The following is a 12,609-nucleotide window of genomic DNA, read 5'->3' as shown; positions in this document are numbered from 1 at the left end:
ATGGAATTCCTGCAAACATGAACATTTCCAGTAGTTCATATGCTGACCTTTGACATGGGCATACACTCCAACTGACAGTGAAGAAAATGAAGCGTATGTCACTCAGGGCAGAATTCCCATCACTGAAAAATAAGTTTAGGAAAACAAGGGAAAACACCATCCCATGAGAAATCATAGGCTCTTTTGTTTCGAAGTAATCGCCTTCTTGATCTTCTAGGCCAAATTCCTCATTTTAGAGATGAAGCATAGAATCATAATATCTAAACAATTTATATTTGGAAGAGATGTCAGGGATGATCTTTGGAATCCAACCTTTACCTGAACAAGAATCTTGTCTACTCCTCTGATGAGACACTAAGATTTCACTTAAAAGCATTGAGTGATTGGAGTACACACTACTTCCCAAGAGAGTCAGTTCCACATCTCTATAGATCTCATTGTTATGAAGGTTTGTTTATTTTTTTCCCCTAAAACAAACTGAAATCTGTTTCTTTGTAACTTTCTCATTAGTCCTTAAAATGTGTATGCAGTATCACTGTAATCAATCAATTGCATCAAGACCTTAAGAAATAGAGCTTATGAGTGTGTGTATATGTCTCTCTGTGTGTATGTGTACATGTATGTATATACATATGCATGCACATTTACAAGTATATATGTATGTTTTTGTGTATGTGTATATGTGTGTTTCTTGTATGTATGTATGTGTTGTTTGCTCATTTCAGTAATGTTTGATTCTTCATGACCCCATTTGGGGTTTTCTTGGCAAAGATACTGGTCTGGTTTGCCATTTCCTTCTCCAATTCATTTTATAACTGAAGAAACTGAGGCAAGCAGGATTAAGTGACTTGTCTAGGGTCATGTACCTAGTAAATATCTTAAGGAAATTTAGGAACAGATAGGCTAAATGATTTTCCCAGAGTATGACAGTTCTGAGATTCAACAGGAGATCTGAATTATAATCTCAACACTTTCTGGGGTACCATAACTGTTCCAGGAAATGACTCCTCAAGTCACACAACTGGCTAACAGTCAAAATTATAAGGTGATTTTGGTTTTGTTTCAGTATTCTTTCAGAAGCATACTTCACTGTCCTCTAAAAGAACCAAATAACTGGAGGCCTTGGATTCAAATCTCCCATCTGAGAATTATTACCTAAGACTGTAAAAAAGCTACTTTACCACCCTTGGCCTCTGTTTCCTCATATAGAAAATAAAAAGGTTGACTAGATGGTCTCCAAGTTCCCTTCCAGATATCTATCTATTATTCTATGAGCCTCAAGATCACTGAGATATCAGGGCTGATGTTTAGTCAATAATGAAGAAGCAGAAAGATGAAAAGCATTTTCCACCCCCTTTTTCGATAGGTATGTCCATCTTGGATGTAAAAGGTTTATTTATTCCACTCACTACTCCATTATTCTATCCCAATGAAGGAATGAAGGCTGGATTCAGAGTCAGGGGTCCTGAATTCAAACCAAACTTTCCAGCTGACTACTCTTCTCTCTACTCACAGAGTGGTCCATCCTGATGCAGGCTCTCATCACCTGATGCCTGAACTATTGCAGTTACCTTCTGGCTAGACCCTCCATGCTCAAGCTTCTCCTTTCTCCAGGCTATCCTCCCTTTGGCTGCTAGAGTGATTTTTCTAAAGTAAAAGTCTGACCATGTCAATCCATTCCATGGCCCAAATCAAAAAGACCTTGTGGTTCCCTCTTAAACATACTGTCAACAAGCATTCATTATAGGCTTACTACGTGCCAGTCAATCAGTCAGTAAGCTCTTACTATGTGTTAGCTGGGTGTAGTAGTGGAGAAAAGCATAGGGCTTGGAATCAGGAAGACATCTTCAGGACTTCAAATCTTGCCTCAGACACTAACAGTGTGACCCTGGGCAAGTCACTTAACCCTGTTTTCACAGTTCCTCTTCAGTGAAACACGTTGGAGAAAGAAATGACAAACCATTTTAGTATCTCTGCTAAGAAAACGTGAGACAGACTTGAGTTAAACAACTCAGCCACTACAAAATGTACTAAGCATTCTGCTAAATGCTGAGAATTCAATAGAAAGGCAGCTCTCCTGGAGCTTACAATCCAAACAAGAAAGAGGAAAACTTAATTAGAGTGTGTGGGAGAAACAAAGGATATTACAGGGAAGTCCCCAGTGCAGTCTATGAGGAAAGGGATGAGACCAGGATGCCCTCCTAAAATTTGAATTCTGAAAGGAGCCGTCCAGAAAGGGCAGGTGTGAGGCTTTAGGATGGCAGAGATAGCCCTGAGTTCAACTTGGAGAAGGAGTGTCAGGTAATGTACTTAAAACTGTGAATATAAAAATGGTATGAGCATGATCCCTGCCCTTGAGGAACTTATATTCTAATGGGAGAGATGCAAACTAGTGTGAACATTCTAAATAAATATACTCTAAATAGAAAGGCTCTACAAAAGGAGCAGGACCAGGAGAACATTATACAGAGACTGATACACTGTGGTACAATCGAATGTATTCTACTAGCAGCAATGCAATGATCTAGGACAATCCTGAGGGATTCATGACAAAGAACACTATCCACATCCAGAGAAAGAACTGTGGGAGTAGAAACCCAGAAGAAAAACAACTGCTTGATTACATGGGTCAAAGGGATATGGTTGGGGATGTAGACTCATCCTAGTGCATGATCATCCTAGTGCAAACATCAACAACATGGAAATAGGTTCTGATCAAGGACACATGTTAAACCCAGTAGAATTGTGCGTCGGCTATGGGAGGGGTGGAGGAGGGGAGGGAGGGAAATAATGTGATTCTTGTAACCAAGGAATAATGTTCTAAATTGACTAAATAAATTCATAATAAATAAATAAATGAATGAATAAATAAATAGAAAGGCTCTGGCTCTTTAACCTTCAAGAACTCCTGTTGATGAGGCTTGCTGAGAAGGATTTCAGTGGAGGATGGTCCTCACCAGTGGCCATGATGCCAAATCAGAGCCACCTTGTGGTATGTGTTAACAATTAGTCACCAACTCCCATTTACATAGAACGTTAAGACTAGAAGGAAGGCTTACACTCTTCACAGTTTGTCTTTCCTCCTCTAGGAATCTACCTATAAACACACTCCCTTTGGGCACTAAGAACACACCCTGTTTCACCCTTGAGTCTCTTTTGCCTCACTTTCCCCACCTTTGGCCTCTCTTTCTTCCACTGATGAAGATACTTCAGATCATAAATGAGGTAAACAAAAACTTTCAATAAAAATGGGTAGCCTGAATGAGAAATTTGGAGGAAAAGGTACAAAAGAAGGGAGGAAAGAAAAAAAAAGGAAAGGATTTAATTTTTGGAGACCTGCAAGAGATAGACTGTTCAAATTATTTGGTACAAAACAGTGGACTTGGAGGCACTGCCTGCTGTGGGAATAACCAGAGAGACAGAACAAAGTTTGGTTAAGATTGGGCAAAATGTTCCCTTTTTCCTTCGTGTCTTGCTCTAAGCTTTGCAAATCCCCTGAACTAAACATAGTAACAGGAGGTTCCACCCCATGTCTGGTCTTGGAACAGAATTTTCAGAGGGATTTTCCTGGTGCTTCATCTACATGCCAGAATCTCCCTCTGTCCCATTCCTCTATTACCATGTAGCTTTAGGCACACACCATGATTTCCAGTTACAGCAAGGAATATGGCTTGGAAGAAATTTCACAAAATATCTATACCATGAGTAATATTAACTAGAAGTCTCCATAAAAATTGGACCAGACCTTCTAAAATTCTTGTGGTTTATCATTTAAATGAAAACTTGGTCTCGCAATGGTATACTGCTACACTAAGGGCCTGTCTGCTTCAAGTCACTGGGGGAATACTGATGGGAAAAGTTGCAAGATATCATTTCAGTGGTGTATCAAGACACTTAGAAAAACTGACCAAAAGAACATCAAGGAACAATGGCATAAAAACAGGACGTCAAAGACCTCGTAATCCCCATTCTGGGAGGTGAGTGAAATTCTAATAGTGAATATTGAACCAAAAAGGCTTCCAAGTTATTACTATTAATACAGGACACTTTAAACCAAGGCATACCAGCTGCTGTGTGGTATCACCCATATTCTATTGGTGTTTCTTTCATCCAGGAAGCCTTTTCGGGGAAGGTGTGCTGGAAAAGTAAAGGAACTAACTGGAAACCTCTGCTGGTTTCTTTATTATCCTAGGCCCTTCCCTCCCCATCCCCAACTTGGTATAAGCCAAGGATCAAATCATAGCAAGAGTGGCCGGGGGTAATGATGTTAGAAGAAAGTGAAGTAAACAGTTTGGCATAGTGGATAAAAAGCTGGAAAACAGAATTTAAGTGGCTTGACTAAGGTCATATGGTTAGTAAGTGCCTAAGGTTGAATTTGAATGCCCTGACTTTAGGATCTGCAGTGTATCTATTTCAACAACTAGTTGAAGAATAGTTTTCCACCTCCATTGGTGGAGAGAATTCATCTCCAAGAATATGTATGCCAATAAAATCGCAAGGTCGATGGTAAAGGAGGGGAGGGAATGAGGTAAAGGAGATGAAAATTTGGTTTTCAATTAATGACCATCGATTTATGTTTTCTCTACTTTTTGTAGTTGTTCAATTGCTTTCCAATTGTGTTCAACTCTTTGTAACTCCATTGGAAGTTTTCTTAGCAAAGAAACTGCAATGGTTCACCATTTCCTCCTCTAGCTCATTTTACAGATAAGGAAACTCAGGCAAATGGGGTTATATGACTGGCCCAGGGTCATATAGCTAGTAAGTATCTGAAGCCACATTTGAACTGAGGAAGATGAGTCTATCTGATTCCAGGCCTGACTCTCTATCCACGGTGCCACCTGGCTGCCCTATCTGTAGCACCAGCCAAAGATTTTTTAATGGTAGCTTTGATTATGGGTATACATACCTCTGGTTACTTCCTATCAATTTCCTTTGCTCACAGCTGGACATTGGCTTCATTTATTTATTTATTTTAATTTGGACACTTTAATTAATTGATTTAGAATATTTTTCCATGGTTACTTGAATAATGTTCTTTCCCTCCCCTCTCCCCAACCCCCTCCTGTAGCCAATGATCAATTCCACTGGGTTTTACATGTGTCATTGATCAAGACCTATTTCCATATTAATAGTATTTGCACTAGGGTGACCATTTAAAGTCTACATCCCTGGTCATATCCCCACCAAAGCATGTGATCAAGTAGTCGCTTTTCTTCTGTGTTTCTGCTCCCACAGTTCTTCCTCTGAATGTGGATAGTGTTCTTACTCGTAAGTCCCTCAGAATTGTCCTGGATCATTCTGGCCATTGGTTTTAAAAATAAACTGAGAGATTCTCTAGCTGTGTGACCCCCAGCAAATTGCTTAACTCCAATTGCTTAGTCCTCACAGCTCTTTTGTGTTGGAACCAATACTTAATATTGATTCTAAGGCAGAAGGTAAGGGTTTAAAAAATAAAATGAAATAAATAAATAAACTGATCAATCTCACTACATTGGTCTGTGTTATTAAACAGCCTTATTGTCTTTATATACCTCAATTGCTTATCTTCATTTCACAAAACCTTTTTTTGGGGGGGAGGGTAATTGTCAGCTAATTTCTGCTCTATAATAGGGATGCTTTTTCTACCACAAATATTTTGATTCATTATGGGAGACTGGAAGAACAAAAACCTTTCATGTAGAATCTATTGTCTGTGGTTCCAGGGCACAGAACTTGGAATGACAAATCGAAATTAGAGGGAAATATACTTTCAACGATTATAAGGAATGCTTTCCTAAATCAAGCTTTTAATGATGGCCCAAGTTTTATTCTAAGGTGATACTGCTAATACTATGACAACAAAGGCTGATGCTACTATTACTTGCTTACATTTATGTCACCTTTTTTTTTTTCACAACATGATGAGGTGGATAGTGCATTCAATTTAATTAAATCCAGTAAAACAAAATATAGAGGCAGAGAAATGGTGCCACAGATAGAAGAGTGCTAGGCCTGGAGTGAGAATCTAGCTTTAGACCCTTAGCTGTGTGACCTTAGGTAAGTCACTTATCCCTCTGTCTCACTTTCTTCATCTGTAAAATGGGGATAATAATAATAATAGCACCTACCTTCCAGGGTTGTTCAAAATGATCATCAAATTTAAATGTCTAAAGAAGTCGTCACATTTTGACTTCTGGTGATTAGAAGAGCTTTTTCTATACTTCAGATAACCACAGTTATTTCCACTCTACAAGGAGATGTTAGAAGATGGCTTTCATAGAGGTGTTATTGTCAGTCATTTTAATCATGTCTGACTTTTTTGGACTCCATTTGGAGTTTTCTTGGTAGAGGTACTGGAGGCCTTTGTCATTTCCTTTTCCAGCTTATTTTACAGATAAAGAAACTAAGGCAAACAAGATTAAGTAACTTTTCCAGGGTCATATAGCTATTGGCTAAAATCTGATTTGAACTTGGGCTCGTCCTGACTCTAGATTGGGCACTCTATCCACTTCTAACAAAAAATGCTAAGGCCACTTGAGATCTGGGAAAGAGCTTCTCTATAGTAACAAACTCTAACCTTAGCCAGAGTACATCTGTTATCTCCATGACAAGTCCAGTAGGAGCATTTTCCATAGGGGCGCCATGAATAACCACCTGTCTTTGACAAGAGGCTAATAATTGGGCCTCACCTAGGAAATGGGTAAATCTGAGTAACCCAGAGCAGGGGCTACCTCCTCTTCTAGCCTCAGAAGGTGGACATGAGGAGACAGGTCTAGGAAAGCATCTATCTCCTCTAGGCTAACTTTTTGCCTGAGACACTCAGGGCTTGAAAGATAGCTTCCCCATACCCCCACCACCTACCAGGCAAGCCCCCACCCCATATTACCCATGCTTTCACATAGAAGGTATTCCTTTTCTCTTTCAAGCAACTGCTGTCAACATCTCCCAGCATCTGCTTCAAGCTAGCTCTGCTCCCCCATCCCCACCATGGGATCCCTACATGAAAATAAGTGTAGTGTGTAACTATGAAAGGTCTGACCTAAGAAAAGCCTATCTGATGAGTAGGCTAAGTGATCAGCCACATGAAATATTTGAAAGGACTCAAAGTGCTCTGTAATTCAAGTTTTCTCCCTATCTGCTCTAAGGACTGAAATTCCAACACGGGACTTATTCCTTTGTCAGAAGGATCACAGAATTTAGAGATCAAGTGATCTTAGAAGACATCTAGTCCAACCCTTTCCTTTCTCAGATGAAGGAGAAAAGCCCAAAGAGGTTAAAAAAATTACCCAGTATAATTACATGTAATTAGGTGAGATGAAATTCAAATTCACTCCATTATACCAGCCTACCCATCAGGCAATGAAGGTTCTTTTAAAAGTATTACTTTATTATTTGGGAGGGCAGAGACAATATATGTAAGCGGGGAGAGGGTCTGACTTGTATTTTAGAAATATAGGGAATTCACATATAAGGATAATTTTTTTAAAAGTGCAGGACAGGACCTTTTCTGAGACTTAGAGAGAAATATTTAGATCCCTTTACTCTTCCTGGCTCTCTATATAGTATGCCTTGATGCCACTTTCTAAGTAGGCATAAACACTTTATATATATATATGCATATATATTTTGGATTTTTCAGTGTATATACACACACACACACACACACACACACACACACACACATATATATATATATCATATATATAAAGAGAGAAAGAGAGAGAGAGACAGAGTGACAGAGAGACAGAGACAGAGAAAGTTGACTGGGATACTAAGAAATGGAGGTAGTTGCCCAATACCATGTGGCAAATGCAAACCAGAGGCAGGAGTTGAACTCGGGTCCCTTTAGTCTGAGAGAATCACTTTAGGCAGTCCTCACTCCCCATAGCCTTGTATCCATCTTCATGCACTTGTTTATAGACTCTACAGGCATATTCCTCTTTGTTCAGCCTTTACATGAATGTAACTAACCATTTCGATTAATAAACCAGACAGTGTGTGAACTCTTCCTTGGAGCATAATGTTCTCTCAGTTGGGCTGTCCCAGCAGTGCTGCTGCTTTTCCAGAGTGTTGCTCATTAACAATTAAGGAAATAAAAGTAAGAAAGCTCCCATGCAAAGGCTTCCTTTTTACTCACATCGAAAAGCCCCAGAAACAAGCTCTAGAGTCCAGGCTCTGGGAACTCGACCTGGGTAACGATGGTTGGACTGCAGGAGTGGGCGATTGAGCCAGCTTCTGACAAATCCAAACCATCCCCTTTAATTCACCACAACCAAACATTCAGCCTGAGTCAATGCGCTGAGTTTGATTTTTGGGAGGGGGAGACTGCATGTGTAATGGAAAGGAGCAGGCACAAAGAGTCAGCTCTGCAAAACTTGGTCAAGTGAGAGCCTCATTAAGGTTTCCATGATTAATGGAATGTCCCATCCCTGAAAAAGAGTGCATTTTTCCAGGTCCCTCAAAAGCTCATTGAGACAGGCAGAGCTTCAGGCTGCAGAGGGAGTGGGAATTCACCTTCTTTGGCCTCTTGACCTTCACAAAACCCTTTTTAGCTGGATCCTGGCTTCGGAGTTTTTCCTGTCCTTTTCTTATTAGTTCTGCCCTCATCAGTACATAGAGATAATGCCACCATTCATCCACTAAGGAGTGCAAGAGAGGAGGAGTACATCAAGTTCTGTCAGGACTCAGGAATTGGTGTATCTGAGGGTCAGAGAATGAGATTTAAAGTTGGAAGAGACCTTAGGGACCTCCTAGTGCAATCATTTCATCTTGTAAATAAGACAGCTGAGGTCCAGGGAGTGTCACACAGGTAGGAAATAGCACAGCTGGAATTCAAATGGAAATCTTTTGACTGTAAACTCAGTGATCTTTCCACAAGACTTCCTTATCTTTCCCTTTTAGGTCTAAAACTTAGGAAAGTACATAAGTTGCAGGGTATGGGAGACACCATGTCAAAGCTACCCTAAAGTGTTTTCCCTTATTTGCTGACTATTTTCACCTGGGATTCATAGAATCACAGGATTTTGATCCAGAAGGGATCTAGAAGGACATTGAACTCTATCACTTTATTACATTTACTTACAAAGAACAGACAAAACAACAACAACAACAACAACAAACCATGACAAAGAGAATTAATTGTAGGTGTGTCTTGATGTGATCAATTAGAAATCTATGAGGGGCAGCTACTTGGCTCAGTGGATGAAGAGCCAGACCTAGAGATGGGAGGTCCTGGGTTCAAATTTGACCTCAGATACTTCCTAGCTATGTGACCTTGGATAAGTCACTTAACTAACCCCATTGCCTAGCCTTTACCACTCTCCTGCCTTGGAACCAATACACAGTAGTGATTCTAACACCAAAGGTAAGGGTTTAAAAAGAAAAAAAACAAAACATCTATGAGGCTGGGTTGCAGTCGGATTAAACATTCCCACCCCATTTCCAATGAGATCTTCTGGCCCTTTGAAGCAGATAACTCCTCTCAGCCATTGAGTGGTCTACCCTAGGCTTACACTGTTGCAAAGTAGTTTAGCCAAGATGGAAATCCTTGTCCTCCGACATTAGAAATTCAATGTCCTCTCTACTACATCATGCTTTCTCTGGTGCAGATTCTTAACCTATTTGGGTCATGGTCCCCTTCAGCAGTTTAGTGAAGTTTATGGATCCCTACCCAATGTATTACATGTAACCAGCTGAGCTGCAATTCAGATTCATTCCATTATACCACCCTGTCTCTTAGGCAGTGAAGATTCTTATAACAATGTAACTATATTACCCAGAAGGGCATATACAGTATATTTAAGCAGTGATATGGTTCCTGCTTCCAGTCATACTTAAAGGAAATGCCAAATTTCAGTTAGAGGCTGGTGAAAATAAAGATAAATAAATAAAATAAAGATAAGGGCAGCTAGGTGGAACAAGCTTAATAGCCTACTTTTTCAGTCCAGTTATCATCACTCATGTCACTTTACCAAAGCCTGGACTCTAGAGTATGTTTCTGTGAATTTTAGGTGTGAGTAAAAGTAAACCTTTGTATGGGACCTTTCTTATTTTTATTTTCTTGAAACTGGAAGTAGTTGGAATTAAGAGCGGTGATGAGGGAGTAGCTGAGTGGCTCAGTGAATTGAAAGTCAGGCCTAGAGAGTGGAGGTCCTGGGTTCAAATCTGGATATAGACACTTCCTAGCTGTGTGACCCTGGGCAAGTCATTTAACCTCCCCATTGCCTAGCCCAGGGATGGAAAACCTTTTAGAGGAGCAGGTGATGTCCTCAGGCACCTGTGGAGAGGGGGAGGAGAGCAGCCTGGCCCCTCATCCCTCTGGCTTTCTAGTAACAAACTTTGGCAAATTGTGCTGAGGTGACAGTGTGTGTGCCCACAGAGTGACCCCTCTGGCATATGTGCCATAGGTTGGCCATCATAGATCTAGCCCTTACTGTTCTTCTGCCTTAGAACCTATACATAGGTTCTATGTATGTAATGTAATATACATTAATTCTAAGACAGAAGGTAAGGGTTAAAAAAATGGTGGTAAAACAGAGATGGAAGGATAGCAAGGATCATTTCTACTTCATAATCTCCTTCTCTGCCCAACATATTCCCTAATCAAATAATCAGTTTTCCTCAAGTGATGGTAAATAATAATAAAAATTTTAGTTGATAAAGACAAACTGATATGAGATAACATCTGAAAATGAATTTTATTCTTTTTATTTTTTTCCTTTAAGCATAAATACTTTAAAAAATACTTACTTTCTGTCTCAGAATCAATACTGTGTATTGGTTCCAAGGCAGAAGAGTGGTAAGGATTAGGTAATGAGGGTTAAGTGACTTGCCCAGGTCACATAGTTAGGAAGTGTCTGAGGTCAGATTTGAAACCTGGACCTCCCATCCCTAGGTCTGGCTCTCAATCCCCTGAGCCACCCAGCTGCTGCCCTAAGTACTTTTTTTGAGGAACATGTATACCAATAACTAGTAAAGTGATTGTTGTAGCTTTGTCATACAAGGTGGAAAATTTGTGTTTTAGAATCCATAGTGTTTTTCAACAAAAATAAGTTGACTTCAACTTGTCCAATCTCTTGGACAAGTTACAGGAATTTGATGAGTCCATGGGCAAGTATCTGAGTGCAGGATTTCATGTCATGAACAAGGTGACACCAATAAAATAGTTGGAGTTATTCAGTGAAAATTTTTAGATGATAAATTTTCTCAAATGTTATTACAAACTAGAAATAAATGGAAGACAACTATTTTTAAAAGTGGTAAATAAGATAAAAAATAAGTGGTAAAACACTGGACTTGGGGTTAGGTGACCTCTGTTGTAGTTCTGGCTCTGCTTCTAACTAGCTGTTTGTTCTTCGGCAAGTGAAATCTCTGCTCTTAGCCCTATTTTTTTTTCACTTGTAAAAGTAGGGGGTTGGAATAGATGACTCTAGGTCTATAGTTTTAAACCCAAATTTTCCTAGATGGAATGTTTCCTGAGAGGGTGAGACAGAGTTTTATTCAAAGCAAGAAGTTTTATACAGAATCAGAACTAGAAGGAACCTGAGGAGCTGTTGGCTCCAAAGCATCTTTTTACAAAATAAAAAAGTAAATAGGTATAAAAGATCAACATTTTTTGTAAGACCCAAAGTAGTAAATGTCTTCTCATTTCCAAGAGATCTCCTTTTCTAAGCTCTTTGTCTTCAGAGAAATTCAAGGACAGTGAGTGTACCAGACTGAAGGGAAGACTAGACCCAGATGGGAATCATTAGCAGATACCCTGGCTAGTGGACAAGGCAGCAGAAAGTAAGAAACAATTCAAATGGAAGACATTTGGACAATCTTGCAATGGATTCAATTTTATGTTGAATTAAGTGCTATTTCACATTGGCCAATTTAGTGTGAGACATAGTGCTGATCATCTCCAAATTCTAAGTTCTAGAATCTTTCCCTCTAAATTTAGTTTTTGGTTAGCAAAAAGTAGGCAGCATGCTATAGTTAGACCACTGACATGGGAGCTGAGACTCGGGTTCTAATCCTGTCTGTACAACTTACCTGCTACGTGACCCTGTACGTGACTCCCTTCTATCTTGACCCTAGTTTCCTTATTACTAAAATGAAGGTGTTAGACCAGCTGATCTCTAAGATCCCTCCTCTATCTGGCATTCCGTGTTCTAAGGGCCCTTTCAACACTTAATTTCTATGTTCTACAGTTCTTTAGAAAATGTTTGCCCTCGTATCTATATATCTACATGAAATCCTAGATCCTTTAAATGACACTCTCAATCATTTAGACTCTCTCTATACATGGCCAAAAGAACAAATCACTGCAGCGAAGATTGGTTAAAGGAGGTTATATCCTGCCTTATAGCCCCTATAACCCAGTTGATTAATCTAATTTTTTCCCCACAAAAACTGGATACCATGTAGCCTGGACCTTTTAGTGTCACTCAGAAAATATTATCCTTAACACCCTTAGGAATCTTTCATTCATGAACTGAGAAATGACCTGCCTTCCCAACTCTTTCCCCCTGCAAAGGCAAGAAAACAATCAATCTAGAGTGTATGAGACAAGTGGTAGAGTGGAAAAAAATGTTGGATTTTCAATCAGAAGACCATGGTTGAGTTGTCTACTATTTATGTTACTCATAA

General features: G+C 39.6%; 1 long non-coding RNA gene across 1 annotated transcript in view; it reads left to right on the top strand.

Moving 5' to 3' along the window:
- The first annotated feature begins 3,814 nt into the window (after positions 1-3,814).
- The window catches only part of LOC103093738 (uncharacterized), a 95,094-nt gene continuing 86,299 nt past the window's right edge, over positions 3,815-12,609 (top strand). The window contains exon 1 of the long non-coding RNA XR_008915258.1: positions 3,815-3,977. This is a non-coding gene — a long non-coding RNA (uncharacterized LOC103093738). The remainder of the gene's footprint in view (positions 3,978-12,609) is intronic.

This window comes from Monodelphis domestica, chromosome 1, assembly GCF_027887165.1.
Source record: "Monodelphis domestica isolate mMonDom1 chromosome 1, mMonDom1.pri, whole genome shotgun sequence".
Classification (NCBI taxonomy): Eukaryota; Metazoa; Chordata; class Mammalia; order Didelphimorphia; family Didelphidae; genus Monodelphis; species Monodelphis domestica.
The sequence above is the reverse complement of the archived record's forward strand: the minus strand, read 5'-3'. Positions and strand labels throughout refer to the sequence as shown.